Genomic DNA, 20,000 nt, shown 5'->3' with positions numbered 1-20,000 from the left:
CAAGTTGGAGCTAAACCCTGAAGGGACACCGGCCCTCCAGGACCGAGATTGGTGACCCCTGGTTTAGAGGTTAAAGGGGTTTAGGGAAGGGTTTAGAGGTTATAGGGGTTTAGGGAAGGGTTTAGAGGTTGTAGGGGTTTAGGGAAGGGTTTAGAGGTTATAGGGGTTTAGGGAAGGGTTTGGAGGTTGTAGGGGTTTAGGGAAGGGTTTGGAGGTTGTAGGGGTTTAGGGAAGGGTTTAAAGGTTATAGGGGTTTAGGGAAGGGTTTAGATGGTTTAGGGAAGGGTTATGGTCTTTTAATGGTTTAAGGAAGGTTTTAGGGCTTTCATGATCGAGTTTTGATATTTTAGGGGTTTGGGGAAAGTTGTAGGGTTTTAGGAAATGGTTTAGAGAGTTTAAAGATTAAGTAAGCATTTTTTTTGGGAGGGGGGGTTACGGAAAAGTTTAGGGGTTTTAGAGTTTCAGGGAAAGATTTGGAGGTTTTAGGGGTTTAGGAAAAAGCTTAGACGTTTAAGGAAGGGTTTAGAGACGTTTAAGGAAGGGTGTAGAGTTTTTAGAGGTTTAGGTAAGGGTTTAGAGGTTTTAGGTTAGGGTTTAGGGAAAGGTTTAGATGTTTTACAGGTTTAAGGAAGGGTTTAGAGTTTTTAGGTAAGGGCTTAGAGGTTATAGGGAAGGGTTTAGAGGTTTTACAGGTTTAAGTAAGGGTTTAGAGTTTTTACAGGTTTAGGGAAGGGTTTATGGGTTTTAGGGGTTTGGGGAAGTGTTTAGGGGTTTTAGGGGTTTAGGGAAGGGCTTATAGGAGGGCTGTCTAAACTCAGTCCTGGAGGGTCGGTGTCTTGGAGAGTGTAGCTCTAACCCTAATCAAACACACCTGGACCAGCCAATTAAGCTTGTACTAGATATACTAGAAACTTTCTGGCATGTGTGTTGAAGCAAGTTGGAGCAAAACTATGGAGGACACTGACCCTTCAGGACCGAGTTTTACATTTTTAGGGAAGGGTTTAAAAGTTTTAGGGAAGAGCTGAGATGTTTTAGGGGTTTAGGGAAGGATTTTGAGTTTTAGGGGTTTAGAGGAGGATTTAAAGGTTTTAGGAAAGAGCTGAGATGTTTTAGAGGTTTAGGGAAGGATTTAGAGGTTTAGGGAAGGGTTTAAAGGTTTTAGGGAAGAGCTTACATGTTTTAGGGGTTTAAGGAAGGGTTTTGAGTTTTCAGGGGTTTTGAGTTTTTTTTCAGGGGTTTAGGGAACAGTTTTTGAAATGGTTTAAATAAGGGTTTATGGCTTTTCGAGATTGGGGTTCCATGACAATAAGGAAAGGGTTTTCTTGGTGATTTCCAAAATAAAATAATTTCAAAAAACTATTAGAATAACCATATTTAAGTATCTATATTTATCTATAACTAACAAAGGGTAAAATTTTTATTTATTATTAGGTTACAAAAAAAGAAAAAAATCAGCCTTTCAATTATTGTTTTCTCCCATTAGATTGTGCTACCTGGCATGATCATGTTATTTTAACATCACAGCAATAGCATCAGTTGCCACAGATCTATTTTTTGGTACCATGTTAAATTTCCCAATACCTTTTCAGCTCTCATGTACATTAAGGGGGGTTTATGGGGGTTTCATGACAAACGTGAAAATGATGCTGTACTGGTCTGAAACTAGCAAAAAAACACTGTTGCTATTTCAGTACAATACACTATTAACACTACAACACCATTTCAGTGACTTTTTTTTTAGAGGCAACTGAAATAGACTGCGCCATTGGCCACCTGAAAGCTGCTCGAAAGTCAATGGTGCAGGGCTTGTATTCATTATTTAAAGAGCGTGTTAGCGATATGCGACTACCGGGATAAAAAACACACATAATCACATAATCACTGCTTATATCACACACAGGGTATATATATATATATATATATATATATATATATATATATATATATATATATATATATATATATATAAAGGGTTTTCTTGGTGATTTCCAAAATAAAATCATTTCAAAAAACTATTAGAATAACCATATTTAACTATCTATATTTATCTATAACTAACAAAGGGTAAAATTTGTATTTATTATTAGATTACAAAAAAAGAAAAATGATCTTTTTTTGATATATATCAAATTATATATATATATAGCCAAATTCGGTGACCTCCACTGTCCTCAGGGGTGGAAATCAACAGGTCTATGGGGTGCATGTTAGAGCCCTTTGTCTTGTATCTCTTCACACATCAAGTGCACTACATGAATGATGCCTCAATGATCAACAATAGTGAATGGTCAGTTTTGGGCAAGCTTGCTGGAGAAAACAGCAAAGTATTACATGGTTGGCTAGCAAACTTTATAGTCCATGTGCAGGTATGAGCTGGATGAGATGTGACTGAAAACCCTCCAGCTCTAATTAGCCTTAAGAGAGCAGTAGCTTGTTTTATTCTCTATTTACCAGCAGCCACTGCGTTTTTACGCACACCTGCATATGGTTTTGCCAAATCCTGCACACATTTTCCTGTTCATTCTTTTCATTATGGCACCAAGCTGCAGTTTTTTTAGTGCCTTTGTTGCAAAAGCATTTCAATTCTACTGTTATTGAAAAAAAAAAGTAATGTCAAATGCTGAAAAAGCGATTATACGGTGTTCTCCTGCAGGATTAGCCTGCCGTTTAAGAGCTTTTCAGCAGCTGGCACTGAGGAAATTGATTTGATTCACAGATTTCGAAAATACTAGCTTATGTATTGGATGCTATGCTAATGTGAAACCACCTGAAACATGGTATATCCGCTTTCAACATCCGAAAGGCCAGAACTGCCGCTAGCTAGACCGCACTGCAAAACCATGATTTAAATGAGCCTCGACGTTTAACAGGAGAAGCTCTGTTAGCTGCATTACAGGCGTCATTGATAGTCAAGGTCAGAGGAAGGGGAGAACTGTCTTAATTATTTATTTTTGTATGCAAAAAAAAAAAAAGAAGGTCTTGCTTATGGTAACAGATGATCTCATGGCTGATTAAGTCTAAGCTGTAATTGATAAATGCTTCATACGATTTAATGGTTTCCTGCTGGACACATTGCTAAAAATAGTCAATAAAATGAATATAATTGTATTTTTTAATATATATATACTTTTAAATTACCTAAATGTTGTACTTTATTCAAAGCTTTGCTTGCCTGTTTTTATTTATTTATGTATTACATTAAATTAAAAGGTAAATACTACACAAAATTGTAGACAATTTTCAAAATCACAAGCTGTGTGCAAAATGCAATATTTGTATTTTGGGCTGCAACTAACTATTGGCTTTAATTAATTATGAGAAAAAATCTAAATAATAATGAGCAAAACAGGGCTGCACGGTGGCGCAGTTGGTAGCACGTTCGCCTCACAGCAAGAAGGTCACTCACTTCTTTGTGGAGTTTGCATGTTCTCGCTGTGTACGTGTGGTGTTCCTTCGGGTGCTCCGGTTTCCCCCACAGTCCAAAGACATGTTCTATTGGTGATTTGGGTAGGAAAATTCACCTGAGTGTATGTGTGTGATTGAGTTTGTATGTGTGTTTCCCAGTGATGGGTTGCAGCTGGAAGAGCATCCGCTGTGTAAAACATATGCTGAATAAGTTGGCTGTTCATTCCACTGTGCCGACTAGGGCTTCAACAATGAAGCGATTAAATCGAAAAAAATCAATCACTAAAAGAGTTGGCAATGAATTTCATAATCGATTCTTTGTGTTGCGCGACACGGTGATGTTTGATTATTAAAAAACACTGCAGTTTAGCATGAAGTGGAGTGAACAAGGTGTCTCTCACCCAGAGTTCAGCGCCTCATAGACGGGGATGAGGTGGAAGGGAGTTCAACAGCACGGTCCTATTTTTGCTCCGTTTTGAAGTGAGGACCGGAAAGTTTCTGGTGTTGATTTTTTACTCTGTATCCAGCTTGACAAGCATGACAAGTTAGCGTTAGCTTGTTTACCTTTAGAGCAGCAACTGAGCTGTCGGAACCGTCAGAAAAGTGCTTATTTTTTCTGATTTTTCTTTTTCGTAAACAAAACCAACTTAACCCATGTGTTATATTATCACACTTATGCAGCGTTTTAACCGCCTAATGCTCAATTTATGTTTTAGACATGTAAACACACACACATACTATTAAAACAAAACATTTAGAGTCCCCTTTAAAACACACAAGACAGTCTAACAATCCTTTCAATTATAATTCGCCAATGTGTCTTATTCATATCAGATACACATTACACACAGTGAAAGTAGCTATAAAGTTGAATCTATGTTTCTCTAAGTTCACCAGCCACGTACTTGCATGCATTTGGGGAGTAACTGGTGAATTTACGTGCTGAATCCTGCATGGTCTGCTTTTTATGAATGAGGCAAATGTGCGTTCGTAAGTAAACATGGCGACGTCCATCTCATGTTATGGATCTCGATCACTAACTATGTTTCCATCCACCTATTTTATGCGCATTTTGCAAATGCGCTTAAAAAAACCAGTTGATGGAAACGCCATGATGCGCATAAATTTTGAAAATGCGCATAAAAAAACTTATGCGCCTAACTGGGTAGGATAAACTTTTTATTCGAAAAGAAAAGATGCGCATAAACTGCAATGGAAACACTTTTACTGCACAAACTCCAGCATGCGCTTTAAAAAAGGTCATGTGATTTTGTTGAAAGAGATCATGTGATGCTTAAAATGTGTGTGAATGGATAAAACGTCAGGCTGAGCACATTATAAAACATCTGAAATGTTGTTTTGGTCATTATAAAACGCCTTACCGTTTCAATGTTATTATATTAATAATGACCTCCAGAATCAAGAGCGCCTGTGCTCCGCGTCTGACACCTTCAAACGCCACTGCGCACTCACTGCTTGTCAGGATTGTCTTCTGAGGCGCATTCATTTAGAAAAGATTGATGCAGCTTCTCCTACTGCAGCAAATGCAGTTTTTACTGTTGATATTTGGCGCCAGTTAATCAGGAAGTGACGATTTTGTTCGCTTTAACTCGTTGGATGGAAACGATGCTTCATTCGCACAACTTTTATGCGATAATACAGCTTTGCGCATAAAGTTTATTCGCATTTTTGGATGGAAACATAGCTACTTACACCTTTATGTGAACTGGTAAAACTTCTGTTTGCGATAATATAAGATTATTTTTTTTACCCAATTCACAAATAATTTAAAGCTTGTTGCAACCAATCACTTTATTTTGAGGTGTTTTTTTTTTCAGAAAACAAGACATAAATTCTCATGCCATTTCATGTGTCTAGTATGTATCTTGATTTAAAAATATTTAGATATTAGGATTGAAAACAACGATATTAATAATAATAATTATTATTATAACAGCTCAGGGATGAGCTTTTTTGAATAAACGGTTGGAAATGAATGCTTTTCTTTTTTTATCCGATTCATCGATTAATTGAAAAAATAATTGACAGATTAATCGATTATTAAAATAATTGCTAGTTGCAGCCCTAGTGGCGACTCCAGATTAATAAAGGGACTCTATATTAGATGAATTTATGGCAAGGGTGGCAACATGGTGCTGCAGTGAGTAGCACAATCGCCTCACAGCAAGAAGGTCGCTGGTTCAAGCCTCGGTTGGGCCAGTTCAACACAATCTCGCGGCAATTCGTAACTTTTTGATTTAGTGGCTAATTCGTGTGAATTCGTACGATTTAATTCGTACAATTTAGTACGACTTGCTCATCCACCAATGATGGTTGGGTTTAGGGGTGGGGTTTGGTGCCACGCCTCCTTTTTAAAATCGTACAATTTCGTACGACTGAACTCATACGAATTTGTACGAATTAGCCACGAAACTGAGAAAGCGTAAAATATTTGCGTTTCCTCGTGAGATTAGGCTGGCCAGTTGGCCTTTCTGTGTGGAGTTTGCATGTTCTCCCCGTGTTCATGTGGGTTTCCTCCAGGTGCTTCGTTTCCCTCACAAGTCCTAAGACATGCGCTATAGGGGAATTGGGTAAGCTAAATTGTCCGTAGTGTATGTGTGTGATTAATTATAGGTTTTGCAGCTGGAAAGGCAACATGTGTTGGAAAAGTTGGTGGTTCATTCCGCTGTGGCAACCCTAGATTAATAAAGGGACTCAGCCGAAAATAAAATAAATGAATGAATAATCTATATTAGATAAATATGGCAAGGGTGCAGTCTAAAACATAATAGCAATCGTGCAAAATATAAAGAAATGGATATGTTTATTAATATGTGTCAGAAATGTTTTTGGCAAGGCAAGCTTTATTTGTGGAGAGCAAATTTAACACAACAGTAGTTGATCCAATAGTTTTTTCCCCCTAAAATAAATGTAATCTACGTAAAATCGAAGGTAAAACTATTGTATATAAATTCAGAAAATATACTAATAGTGGGCAACACAGTTACTCAGTGGTTACCACTGTCGCCTCAAAGCAAGAAGGTCACTGGTTTGAGTCCTGGCTGGGTCAGTTGGCATTTCTGTGTGGAGTTTGCATGTTCTCCAGGTGCTCCAATTTCCCCCACAGTTCAAACACATGCACTATAGGTGAATTGAAGAAACTAAATTGGCCACAGTGTATGCGTGTGAGTCGGAATGTGTGTATATGGGTGTTTCCCATAAATTGGCGGTTCATTCCACTGTGGCGACCTCTGATGAATAAAGGGACTAAGCTGAAAAGAAAATGAATATTTGTATGAAATACTGCACAAAATTGTGTTTCAATTGGCTGCATCACTGTCTCCTCTCCACCAATCAGCTGGTGTGTGGTGTGCGGTCTGGCGCAAAATGGCTGCCGTCGCGTCATCTAGGTGGATGCTGCACACTGGTGGTGGATGAGGAGATCCCCCCCCACTGTGTAAAGCGCATTGAGTGCCCAGAAAAGCGCTATATAAATGTAAGGAATTATTATTATTATTATTATTATTATAAAAAATAATTGCTAAATCCCTTTTGTGGAATAAAAAGCAACATGCAAAATGCAATATTGATATTTTGGGCTGCAACTAATCCTTGGATTAAATTAATCAGAAGAAAAATATGTAAAAAGAGCAATATAATAATATTCATGGTCAGTGTGTGTTAGAGGAATATCTATTTTTTTAACAAGACAACACTACCTGACAAAAGTCTTGTCGTGAGTCTTGACTTCTAGTTGGTCATTTGGAAAAGTGGCAGACGGTCGATGTTTCTGCTGAATCATCTGTTGATCTGCATCCCAATCATCACAAATACTGCAGAAGACCTACTGGAACCCACATGGAGCCAAGATTCTCACAGAAATCAGTCAAGTTTGGTGAAGGAGAAATCATGGTTTGGTTTTACATTCAGTATGGGGGTGTGCGAGAGATCTGCAGAGTGGATGATCAACATCAACAGCCTGAGGTATCAAGACATTTGTGCTGCCCATTACATTACAAACCACAGGAGAGGGCAAATTCTCCAGCAGGATAGCGCTCCTTCTCATACTTCAGCCTCCACATCAAAGCTCCTGAAAGCAAAGAAGGTCAAGCTGCTCCAGGATTGGCCAGCCCAGTCACCAGACATGAACATAATTGAGCATATCTGGGGTAAGATGAAGGAGGAGGCATTGAAGATGAATCCAAAGAATCCTGATGGCTTTATTAATCAGTGATTTGAGTCATGTCAGAGATGTATGGATGCAGTCCTCCAAGCTCATGATGGAGTCAGACACAATATTCATTCTGTCTCCACTGCAGCAGGACTTTATATTCTATACTGGACATTATTTCTGTTCAGTGATAAGAGTTTTGTCTAAGCAAAGCCAGACCTTACTGTCCTAATGAAATCATTCAAAATCAAGCCATGATCATATTTTATTTTGGTCAAATAAGTGTAATCTAGAGGCCTTTCATATACAATACAATATTTATTTATAGAGCACATTTAAAACAACCAAGGTTGACCAAAGTGCTGTACATAGGAGTGCTAAAAACAGAGAAGCAGAATATAAAAGAACCATTTAACAGATAAGAGCAATAAAACAGTAATCAAGGGGTATTAAAAGCGAGAGAAAATAGATAGGTCTTTAAAACAGACTTAAACACAGAGATGTAGTGGGAGAGTCTAATGTGAATCGGTAGACTGTTCCAGAGTTTAGGACCAGCAACAGCAAACGCTCGATCACCTCGTTTTTTTCAGGCGTGTTCTGGGCACGGTGAGTAAGTTGAGATCTTAATGATCGAGAGGGGTATATGGACAAAGCAAGTCAGTATAATGTACTGAGATTATTGACGGCTTTGTAGACGAATAATAAAATTTTAAAATCAATTCTGTCTTTAATGGGTAACCAGTGAAGTGCAGCTAAAATTGGAGTTATGGACTCATACTCGCGGGTGCCAGAGAGTAGTCTAGCTGCTGCATTTTGAACCAGCTGCAGACGAGAGAGAGAGAAGACTGAGAAATACCAAAATAAAGAGCGTTACAGTAATCTAGACCAGAGGTTCTCAAAGTGGGGGTCGGGACCCCCCGAGGGGTCGCGGGACAATGAAGGGGGGTCGCCTGGTGATTTTCAAAAATCAATTAATTTTTATTAAACCTTAAGACTTACTGTATTTTATCAATAACCTACTGAAGAGAAAAAAATAGTCGTTTATAGTTACTATAAACTATATAGTTACTATAGTAGCTTATAGTTACTAGTTCTATTGGATTGCGACTTCTCGGGAAATTACATTATACTAAAGACACAGCAATACTGTCAGATGCAGCAGATTTTGTAACACCAGGTTAAACTTTCTAGCCCATTTACAGCACTGACATACATAAAAAAAAAACACAGAATAGACTTGGGTCTATTGGTGTGTGTGTGTGCGTCATTGCATACAAGGTTTCTGTATTTATAACCACCACCTCAGAGAATATTGGGGGTCACGAGTCACTGGCATTGTCATTTTGGGGGTCGCGGGCTGAAACGTTTGGGAACCCCTGATCTAGACGTGTTGTTATAAAGACATTAATCACCGTTTGAACATTTTTCTGGGTTAAAAATGGCTTGACTTTAGCCAGTTTTCTGAGGTGGTAAAAGCAGGATTTAATGACAGAATTGATCTGTTCTTAAAATTTTAAAACGTAGGCCACTTCTTTTTTATTTATTTTTGGCTTTTTTGGCTTTATTATTAGATAGGACAGTATTGAGACAGGAAGCGAAGTAGGAGAGAGAGAGAGGAGGTAGGGTAGGGAAATGTCGTCGAGCCAGGATTCGAACTCACGAGGCCCCTGATGTGCTATTGCATCATATGTCGGCGCTAACCACTAGGCTATTGTGCTGACAAAATGCAGGCCACTATGTAGAGTCAGTAGAGTCAGAAGCAAATTTTAAAAATGTGGCAAAATATAAAGGAATTTTCTTATAAGAATGTTTTAGGTAAGACAAAGTTCATTTACAGAGCACAGTTTTAACACAGTTGTACTTTATCCTTTTTTTCCTAAAGAAAATTACAATTTAAAATAAAAAGGGGAAAAGCATTTCTAAAAACTACTATAAATATAATAATATAAAGCTTTAAATGGAAAATTATCCAAATTTAAAGGTAATTTTTGAGTTGGAATGCTAATGATCAAATCCGATTTAATGATTTATGCTAAGCTAAGCCAGAGATCGGCTGAATGGATTAAACAATGGTAAAACTCAATTGTTTAACTCTAGGAGAGCACTGAAATGAGCCTGTGTTACTTTTCCCTTCTTTCTAATTCAGATTACAATTGCTGTTGTGAATGTTGTAACCTTTCCCAGTGATGGGTTGCGGCTGGAAGTCATCCGCTCTATATTTACATTTACATTTACATTTAGTCATTTAGCAGACGCTTTTATCCAAAGCGACTTACATATGAGGACAAGGAAGCAATTTACACAACCAAGAGCAACAATGAATAAGTGCTATAAGCAAGTTTCAGGTCTGTAAAGTCTAAGAAGGGAAGTATTAGTAGTATTAGTATTTTTATTATTATTATTTTTTTGTACAGTTAGTATAAAGCATGTGCTGGATAAGTTGGCGGTTCATTCTGCTGTGGCGACCCCGGATTAATAAAGGAACTAAGCCGACAAGAAAATGAATGAAAGAATGAATGTTGTAACCAATTCAGTTCAAATTCACACTCATGTTTCGAACAGGAGCTGAATTTGCTGTAGCGCAGCCTGCTAATCTTTTACCTGATCTTATAATTAAAACCAGTCTTTAGGTAGATTGCAGAAATCATCGGACATCTCTGGTTATCCATCTGGCAGATTTCACCAGAGTAAAGGCCAGGATTGCTCATGTCAGATCTTCCCTACGTTAAATTTGATGATTGCTGTGGGATCGAGCACGTAATGGCATGAAGCGTTTGTTCTGGATCGTTTAATACAAACGTGTGTACATTTTGGAAAAAAGTCATCCTCGATTTAATTTAATGTCTTGATGTTTGGACTTAATCATTGAATGTGGGTAAATCTCACGAAGCCTGTCTTGAATTGTTCCAGTTATATTTCAGCTCAGTTATATTACTGCAGGAGAAAGATGAAGGATTATCAGGCAGGGGTTAGATCATCTCTACATGCGCTGCCAGTTTAGGAATAGAGTGTGCGCTAGCTTTACAGTTACTGGCATTTATAACGGTGTTTCAGCTAAAGAAACTCTTGACATAATTTATGTTTGGTTTTTGTTTTGTTATATTTAGTATATTCGTGTGTTTATTTTGCTTTTTTTGTGTAAGTTTTTTTTTTTTAATGCTTTTTTGTCTTATTTAGTTTTTTATTTAGTTTTTTTTTCTGTTTTGTTGTTTTTTGTTTTGCTTTTGTTTAGTTTTGTATTTTTGTTTTATGTTTTTAGTTTAGTTTTATTTTATTTTGTTTTGTGTGTTTTATTTAGTTTTATATTTTCTGTGTATGTTTTTTTTGTGTTACGTTGTTCTTGTTTATTTTTTGTTGTTTTTGTGTCTTGTTTTGCTATTATTTTGTTTTTTGTTCGATATTGTTTTTATTTTTTGTGTGTTTTATATTGTGTTTTTTGTTTAATTTTCGTTTTATTTAGTTTTTATTTTTTGTGTTAGTTTTTAGTTTAGTTTTGTGTTTTTTGTTTAGTTTTATTTTATTCAGTTTTTTTGTGTGAGTTTTGGTTTTATTTCATGTTTTTTTTTTGTTTTTTGTATTTCTGTGTTTTGTTTTTTTTAATTTTGTTTTTATGTTTTGTTTGTGGTTTTTGTTTTGTGTTTTTTTGTTTGTTTATTTTGTTTTGCTATCGTTTTATGTTTTTTGTTTTAAGTTTTTATTTTTTGTGTTTTTTTTGTTTAGTTTTTGTTTCATTTAGTTTTTTTATTGTTTGTATTGTTTGAGTTTTTGTTTGTTTCATGCCTTGTTTTTTCAATTTGTGTTTTTTGTTTTATGTATTTTAAATTTTTGGTGTATTTTTGTGTGTTTTATTTAGTTTAGTTTTGTGTTTTTAGTTTAGTTTTATTTTGTTGTGTTTTTTTTGTGTTTGTTTTTTTTTTGGCGTTTTTTGTTTTGTTATATTTGGTTTCATATTTCATTAAAATTGACAGATTGGACGTTTCATGTATAACATTATTATAGTTCAGATCGCAACAAATGGAAAATACTCATAATCTTGCTTTGAACTTGCAATATTGCTGATAATAATAATAATAATAAAAACTAATTAACTTTGAAATAAAGTACTGTGATATATTATAGTATTTTATGTATTCTTTAAAGATATGACCATTAACATGAACCGTGAATAGAATTAAATGTTAAATATTAAAACATGTGAAATAGCACAAAGTACTAATACATGTTTTCTTTAATAATCTTCCTTAATCTTAATTAATAATCTTTAAAAAGCTGTGTGTGTGTGTACAGTTTGTTCACACCCTTGTTTCCTGTACTGTAGATCTTGATCACTTCCTCTTTGATTTCCATCATCCTCATCTCCACAGAGCGGCTCAAAGTACAGCCCTTCCTCAACTCCTTCACATTCATCATCAGATTTTCCAGCTCCATGACATCTGCTCACCACAAACCTGAAGCACCCCCCGACACACACACACACACACACACACACACACACACACACACACACACACACACACACACACACACACACACACACACACACACACACACACAGAGTTTCTATATTTCTGATCCTGCTGCCAACTATAACACCAAGATGCTGACTGTAACACTTTTATATCCTGTTCTCCATATTACAGTGGTTCGGGTCACCATACAGTTTCCACAATGACCAAAAACATGAATATACAGTAATATTTATAGTGAAATTCACTTTATTTTATTGTTTTATTTTATTTATCTTATTTAGTTAATTTTTGGAAAAATATATTTTCTAGTTTTATTTGACAGGTTTAATGCTTGAAATAGTTTTTATATATAATAATCATCTGTATTATCAAATTTAAGTTGTTAAAAAGCAAAGCATACAAATTGAAAATACTGTGAAATAATAGTAAAATAAAGAAATAAATGTTTTTTTATTAATTTTATTTTATTATTTTAAATGTTTGAAAAATATGTTAACAATAATTATCATCATTATTATTAAATTTGAATTAAAACATGATGTTCAAACGAGATATGCTGCATAATTAATAGCAAAATTCTGAAATAAATGTTTGTTCTAATTTTTTATTTAATTAATACATTTTTATTAATTTAATTTAATTAATTTAATTAATTTTCTAATTTTTAGTGCTTGAAAAAATGTTAATAATAATAATATTTATCATTTTTATTAACTTTAAATTGCTTAAAACATGGTGTACAGACTTAATAAATATTATCTTTAATATTTTTATTTTATTTCATTATTATCATTCATTCATTTTCTTTTCGGCTTAAACTTTTTATTAATCAGGGATCACCACAGTGGAATGAACTGCCAACTTATCCAGCACATGCTTTATAGAGCGGATGACTTCCAGCAGCAACCCATCACTGGGAAACCACGGCGAGTTTTGCTTTATCAGTTCAGTGTTTAGACTGTGGGGGAAATCCACACCAACACGGGGAGAACATGCAAACTCCACACAAAAATGCCAAGTGACCCAGCCGGGGCTCAAACCAGCGACCTTCTTGCTGTGAGGCGACAGTGCTAACCACTAAGCCACCATGTCGCCCAATGCTTAAAATAGTTATTAATAATCACCATCATCTTTTTTATTAAGTTTAAGTTGCCTAAAACATGACGGACCAACTTATACAGCATATGTTTTACACAGTGGATGCCCTTCCAGCAGCAACCCATCACTGGGGAAACATTCATACACACTCATTCACACACTCTAAAGGCTGATTTATACTTCTGCGTCAAACGCCGGGATATGCTACGGCGCTGACGCATAGCCCTTCGCCGTGGCCGTCGGCGTCGCTGACGTGCACCTCTCAAATAATGTAACTACACGTCGCAACGACTCGTAGCGCAAGCTCCGTGATTGGTCGGCTTGGTAGCGCTGACGAGTCTGGGCGGGACCGAGAGCCGCGTGAATGGTGCGAGCCCGATGCAGCGATTGTTTACAAGTGTGGAGTCCCGTGAAGGAGCTCCGGATGGAAAGTTTTGTTTTGTGTTTACCTCACAGTTAAAGTTGTTGCACGTCCGCCAGTTCCTGCCTCAAAATGAGCGAGTTTGAGTCACTTGTACATCCTGGAAGTGTTCAGGAAAAGCAAAAAAACAGCGAAGAAACTCGACACAGAGGAACATTTACACCTCACTGCCAACTAGCGTTTCGGAAGTGTTAATGCAGACCAACAGAGACAGCGCGCAGAAGTATAAATGCACAGCTACACGCATTGCATGCACCGTGGGTTACGCCGGTCACTTGATGCAGAAGTATAAACCAGGCTTAATTCTCCTGTAGCGCATTTGTTTGGACTGTAAGGGAAAATGGAGCACCCGGAGGAAACCCAAGCCAACACTGGGAGAACATGCAAACTCCACACAGAAATGACCACTGGTCCAGCCGAGGCTCGAATCAGCCAGCCCTAAATTATATATTAATAAATCAAAAAATGGTCATCCAGAGTCTGTGCTAAAATATATAAATCTGTGTATGCAAATATTGCAGATAATTTACATAATTAATAGTGATTTTTTAGTTTTCAGAAGGGGTTTAGTAGTGTTAAGTCTTACAGTTTAGTCTCTGAGCTTGCTTAGCTTTGCTGTGTGCCATCCAGCTACAGTAGCCGAGTCTAAAATCCTGCTATAAAAATGTTCCTGATGGATATTTGTGTGTTTGCGTGTAGGAAAGGCTTGTGTCAGTGTGGAGGGAAACATTAACAGGCTGTCTGAACATCAGCTGGAGGAATTGTACTCCTGTGAATCTAGCATTTCTATCAATCCCACGCACTTCCTTGACTTATACTTTACTTTACTGTGTGTGTGTGTGTGTGTGTGTGTGTGTGTGTGTGTGTGTGTGTGTGTGTGTGTGTGTGTAAACTGACACTTGAAAAGTCCTGTGCAGTGCTTTGAAATGTGCATTTTTTTTATTCGATGTTCCGTTTAATCTCAACTGAAACATGAAGAGAGGGTGGGACATAGTGTAGCTCCTCCCCTTCTTAAAAATCAGCCAATAGCGTTTGTTTTCTCACAGCTCTGCCAATGAGTGTTTGAGCTCAAGCGCATCAAATGAAAAGCAAATGAGAAGCAGGGGGCGGGGCATGTTAGACACTTGAGAGCATTTGATTGGTCACAAGATTTGATGACAAACTGAAGTGAGATGACAATAAAAAAAAAATGTTGATGCATTTAGGCGGAAGTGACAAACTACTAACTTTTACATGTTTATATCAGTTTTAGGTCTTCTCATTGTGAATTTTGTTTTGGTGCACACTAGACTGTAGATATCCTTAAAAGTAACAAACTGATTCTAACACCTTGAAAAACTTTATTTTAATTTCATGGGAACTTTTAGATGAAGATCGCATTACATGGAAGCTGCGATCTCACTGCTTTATGGGCCTCTGGGGCACGATGCTAAAAGCTTGTACATTTGCAGTGGTAAATGCCTCATGATGGGAAGAAATAGACACATCTGAAATTCCACTGACTACTGCAGAAAACTGAGCAAAACACAGAGAACTTGAGAAAAAAATAACTATGACAAGAAACAAGAAGGCAAGAAGGCTTTTTCTTAAAGCAACTTGAGAAGAACCAGCTGTCATCAGCCCTTTTGGTGAACTTCCAAACTCTAAAGGAGCTGCAAATTTATTAAAAATAAAAAAAGCTGTAAAATCACATGTGCATCAGTATTTACAGTCTTTGGCGTGAAGCTCTAAATTGAGCTCAGGTACATTCTGTTTCCACTGATCACTCTTGAGATGTTTCAGCATATTTATTTGAGCTCACCTGTGCTCAATTCAGCTGATTAGACATGATTTGAAAAGGCATACACCTGTCTATATATGGGCCCAGGGTTGACAGTGCATGTCAAAGCACAAACCAAGCATGAAGACAAAGGAATTGTCTGTAGACCTCCGAGACACAAGGCTGGGGAAGGTTACAGAAACTTTTCTGCTGCTCTGAATGTTCCAATGAGCACAGTGGCCTCCATCATCCGTAAGTGGAAGATGTTTGAACCACCAGGACTCTTCTGGAGCTGGCCGGCCATCTAAACTGAGTGATCGGGGGAGAAGTGCCTTAGTCAGGGAGGTGATCAATAACCCGATGGTCACTCTGTCTGAGCTCCAGCGTTCATCTGTGGAGAGAGGAGAACCTTACAGAGGGACAACCATCTGTGCAGCAATCCACCAATCAGGCCTGTATGGTAGAGTGGGCAGACGGAAGACACTCCCCATCTGAAATTTTCCAAAAGGCATGTGAAGGACTCTTAAGCCGCCTTTCCACTGCACACGACATTTGAACACGACTGTTGGAATACGCCCCCTTGTGACAGCCGCACAGTATCTTCAGTGTTGTCGTGCACCACGGGGGGAGAAGCTGATTCTTACGGTGTCCGAAATAAAGGAGTGCAAAAGCAAGAGCCTTTATTCTCTGTGCGTTTACATAGTTTAATGGATGAATGAATACTAGAAACTCATTAACCGCTAAAATATTGGAGGGAATGTGGAGACAACAATAAAAATATATATTTTTTTTTACTTTCTTACTTACATTTATAAAAAGAAAAGTTTTTTTAAATATAGACTTTTTATAATAAAAAAATAACCAAATAAACTCCTATTTCTCATCTCGGGCGAACAGATCTGCTTGGACAACACTGGAATACATCAAATTCAGTCGGCCGGTTGCATACGGTCTAGTCGCAGGAGTTCAAATATTTTAAAGGATCTGCAGCTCAATTCGCATCTGAATTTTTTGCATACGGAGATGATCTGAACTTAACGCAGCTCCCGGACTGCTTTCCTTTGGAAATAACTTCCGGTCTACATACAGGTATTTAATCAAGCATAAGTACACAATAAATACATATATTTACACAATAAGTACAGTGTAACAAACTATTAACTCCTGTGTAAGTACATATTAGTTAAGGCCACTTACTATAAAGTGGGACCAAAAATTCTCTCATTATTCTGGCATTTAGCAAATGTAAATCATTTAGGTAATCCTAACGGATCTGAAATAGTAAACGTTTAGTATGATTTACCATCAGACACTCAAAAAAAAAAATGGTTATATTCCTTTTTAGAGTTTATGTAAACTTCTTGTTTCAACTGCATATCTTTTTTTTTTTTTTTTTTTTGGTCCTCAAGTTCTCTGTGTTTTGCTCAGTTTTCTGCAGTAGTCAGTGGAATTTCAGATGTGTCTATTTCTTCCCATCATGAGGCATTCACCACTGCAAATGTACAGGCTTTTAGCATCGTCCCCCAGAGGCCCGTAAAGCAGTGAGATCGCAGCTTCCATGAGCTCATGGCGTGACCAGCCGAGGCGTTATTAATGAGCCTCATGTATGCTGAAGCCAGTGGGTTTTCACCAGCTGCCCGCTTTGGCTTTTGAGTTGTTGGTTGTGTTTTGAAAGCGAGCTGGGTGGGCAAAGGTACAGTGTAAACCATTAAAACCCATTCGGGAGAAGCAGGACACGATGTTTCAAATATTAAGGTTTTTCGCAATCACTGGATTTGTTTTTAGATTATGATTTTCTTCTCTGATGCTGCAGATGTTGTAGAAGTGGAGAAAAGTACTTTCATTTATCATCAATAACAATAAAGCCTCAATTCTAAACATGAGCTAATGTCAAACATCCTAATTCAAAGCTTCATTCTTTTGGAGATCGTTTGGTAACTATTTGCAATACGGACCTGTTTGTAAATATTAGTAAATGCTTTAGCTAACATTAACATTGCACACTGATGTATATGAATGCATCTACTTTGTTAATGTTAGTAAATATACACAGTAAAATAAAATGTTGCTGCCTTAATTTTTGTTGTTAGATCAAATTCACTTTTGTAGATTAGATTAGATTCAATTTTAATGTCATTACACATGTACAAGCACAAGGCAACGAAATGCAGTTTAGATCTAACCAGGAGTGCAATAGCAGCAAGCGCAGGATATAGATATAAGTTATAAAGTGCAGTTATAGAACAACTATGGTGATATTTACAGATGGATGCACTTTGAACATTATACAGGGTGCATCCGGAAAGTATTCATGGCGCTTCACTTTTTCCACATTTGTTATGTTACAGCCTTATTCCAAAATCCTCAACATTCTACACACAATCCCCCATAATGACAATGTGAAAAAAAAAGAGTTTTTTTAATTATTGCAAATTTATTTAAAATAAAAAAGCTGAAAAATCAGATGCACATCAGTATTCACAGCCTTTGCTCAATACTTTGTTGATGCACCTTTGGCAAAAATTACAGCTTCAAGTCTTTTTGAATATGATGCCACAAGCTTGGCACACTTGTGTTTGGGAATTTTTGCCCATTCCTCTTTGCAGTACCTCTCAAGCTCTATCAGGTTGGAAGGAAAGTGATGGTGTACAGCCATTTTCAGATCTCTCCAGAGATGTTCAATAGGATTTAGGTCTGGGCTCTGGCTTGGCCAAACACGGACCTTCACAGAGTTGTTGTGAAGCCACTCTATTGATATTTTGGCAAAGTGCTTTTGGTCATTGTCCTACTGTAGGATGAACCGTCGCCCCAGTCTGAGGTCAAGAGCACTCTGAAGCAGGTTTTCCTTCAGGATGTCTCTGTACATTGCTGCGTTCATCTTTCCCTCTATCCTGACTAGTCTTCCATTTCCTACTGCTGAAAAACATCCCCACAACATGATGCTGCCACCACCATGCTTCACTGTAGGGATGGTATTAGCCTGGTGATGAGTGCTGCCTGGTATTCTCTAAGCGAAACACATGGCATTCACTCCAAAGAGTTCAATTTTCGTCTCATCAGAGCAGAGAATTTTGTTTCCTATGGTCTGAAGCCTCCTTTCAACTGCACACGACAAACGACAAGCGACAGACCGGAAGTCATTCATTTCCAATGGAGAGCAGTCTGGGAGCTGCGTTGAGTTCCGATCATCTCCGTATGCGGAAAATTCAGATGCGAATTGAGCTGCGGATCCGTTAAAATATTTGAACTCCTGCGACTAGACCGTATGCGACCGGCCGACTGGATGTGATGTATTCTAGTGTTGTCCATGCAGATCTGTTCGCCCGAGATGAGAAATAGGAGTTTATTTGGTTATTTTTTTATTATAAAAAGTCTATATTTAAAAAAAAACTTTTCTTTTCATAAATGTAAGTAAGAAAGTAAAAAAAAAATATATTTTTATTGTTGTCTCCAGATTCCTTCCAATATTTCAGCGGTTTATGAGTTTCTAGTATTCATTCATCCATTAAACTATGTAAACACACAGAGAATAAAGGCTCTTGCTTTTGCACTCCTTTATTTCGGACACCGTGAGAATCAGCTTCTCCCCCCGTGGTGCACGACAACACTGAAGATACTGTGCGGCTGCCACAAGGGGGCATATTCCGACAGTCGTGTCCAAATGTCGTGTGGAGTGGAAAGGCGGCTTGAGAGTCCTTCAGATGCCTTTTGGAAAATTCCAGGCGGGAGTGTCTTCCTAAGGCCTATCTCTCCCGATCACTCAGTTTAGATGGCCAGCCAGCTCCAGAAGAGTCCTGTTGGTTCAAACATCTACCACTTACGGATGATGGAGGCTGCTGTGCTCACTGGAACTTTCAGAGCAGCAGAAAAGTTTCTGTAACCTTCCCTAGCTTTGTGTCTCGTAGGTCTACAGACAATTCCTTTGTCTTCGTGCTTGGTTTGTGCTTTGACATGCACTGTCAACCCTGGAATGTACCTGAGCTCAATTTAGAGCTTCACGCCAAACACTGTAAATACTGATGCACATGTGATTTTACAGCTTTTTTATTTTTAATAAATTTGCAACTCCTTTAGAGTTTGGAAGTTCACCAAGAGGGCTGATGACAGCTGGTTCTTCTCAAATTGCCTTAAGAAAAAGCCTTCTTGCCTTCTTGACCAGGCTGGACGTGTTGGTGGTCCAGGACAGGTACTTTGAGATGTGGGTCCCCAGAAACTTGAATGAAACAGGCTCAACGGCAATCCCATTGATGTGGATAGGGTCATGTGAGCCTGTTCGTCCCTTCCTGAAGTCCACAATGAGCTCCTTGGTCTTGTTGGTGTTAAGAAGCAGATTATTGTGCACCAAGTGGCCAGATGCTGCATCTCCTCCCTGTAGGCAGCCTCATCATTGTTGCTGATAAGTTAATATTTTATTAATAATCAGGTAATAAGGCAGTAGTTAATAGTAGTTATGAATTGTGACCTAAACTAAAGTGTTACCAGCATTTTTGGACACAAAGCAGTCAGTCTTGTATTATGCACCCAACTTTCTACATTCAGGACAGAGAGCTGGCAATCAAAATCTCACTAGCTAATCAGAGTAGACCATTATTAAACCCGTCCCATGAGATGATTGTGCAAAAATAGTGAACCAAAAAGCTTAAGTGAAATCTGACTAGTTATAATAAATAAAAAAAT

General features: G+C 37.6%; 1 protein-coding gene across 4 annotated transcripts in view; it reads left to right on the top strand.

Moving 5' to 3' along the window:
- LOC101882086 (ras-specific guanine nucleotide-releasing factor RalGPS1-like) overlaps positions 1–20,000 on the top strand; it is a 325,318-nt gene that overhangs the window by 116,668 nt on the left and 188,650 nt on the right. The window lies entirely within an intron of this gene.

This window comes from Danio rerio, chromosome 5 (genome assembly GCF_049306965.1).
Source record: "Danio rerio strain Tuebingen ecotype United States chromosome 5, GRCz12tu, whole genome shotgun sequence".
NCBI classification, from domain to species: Eukaryota; Metazoa; Chordata; class Actinopteri; order Cypriniformes; family Danionidae; genus Danio; species Danio rerio.
The sequence above is the reverse complement of the archived record's forward strand: the minus strand, read 5'-3'. Positions and strand labels throughout refer to the sequence as shown.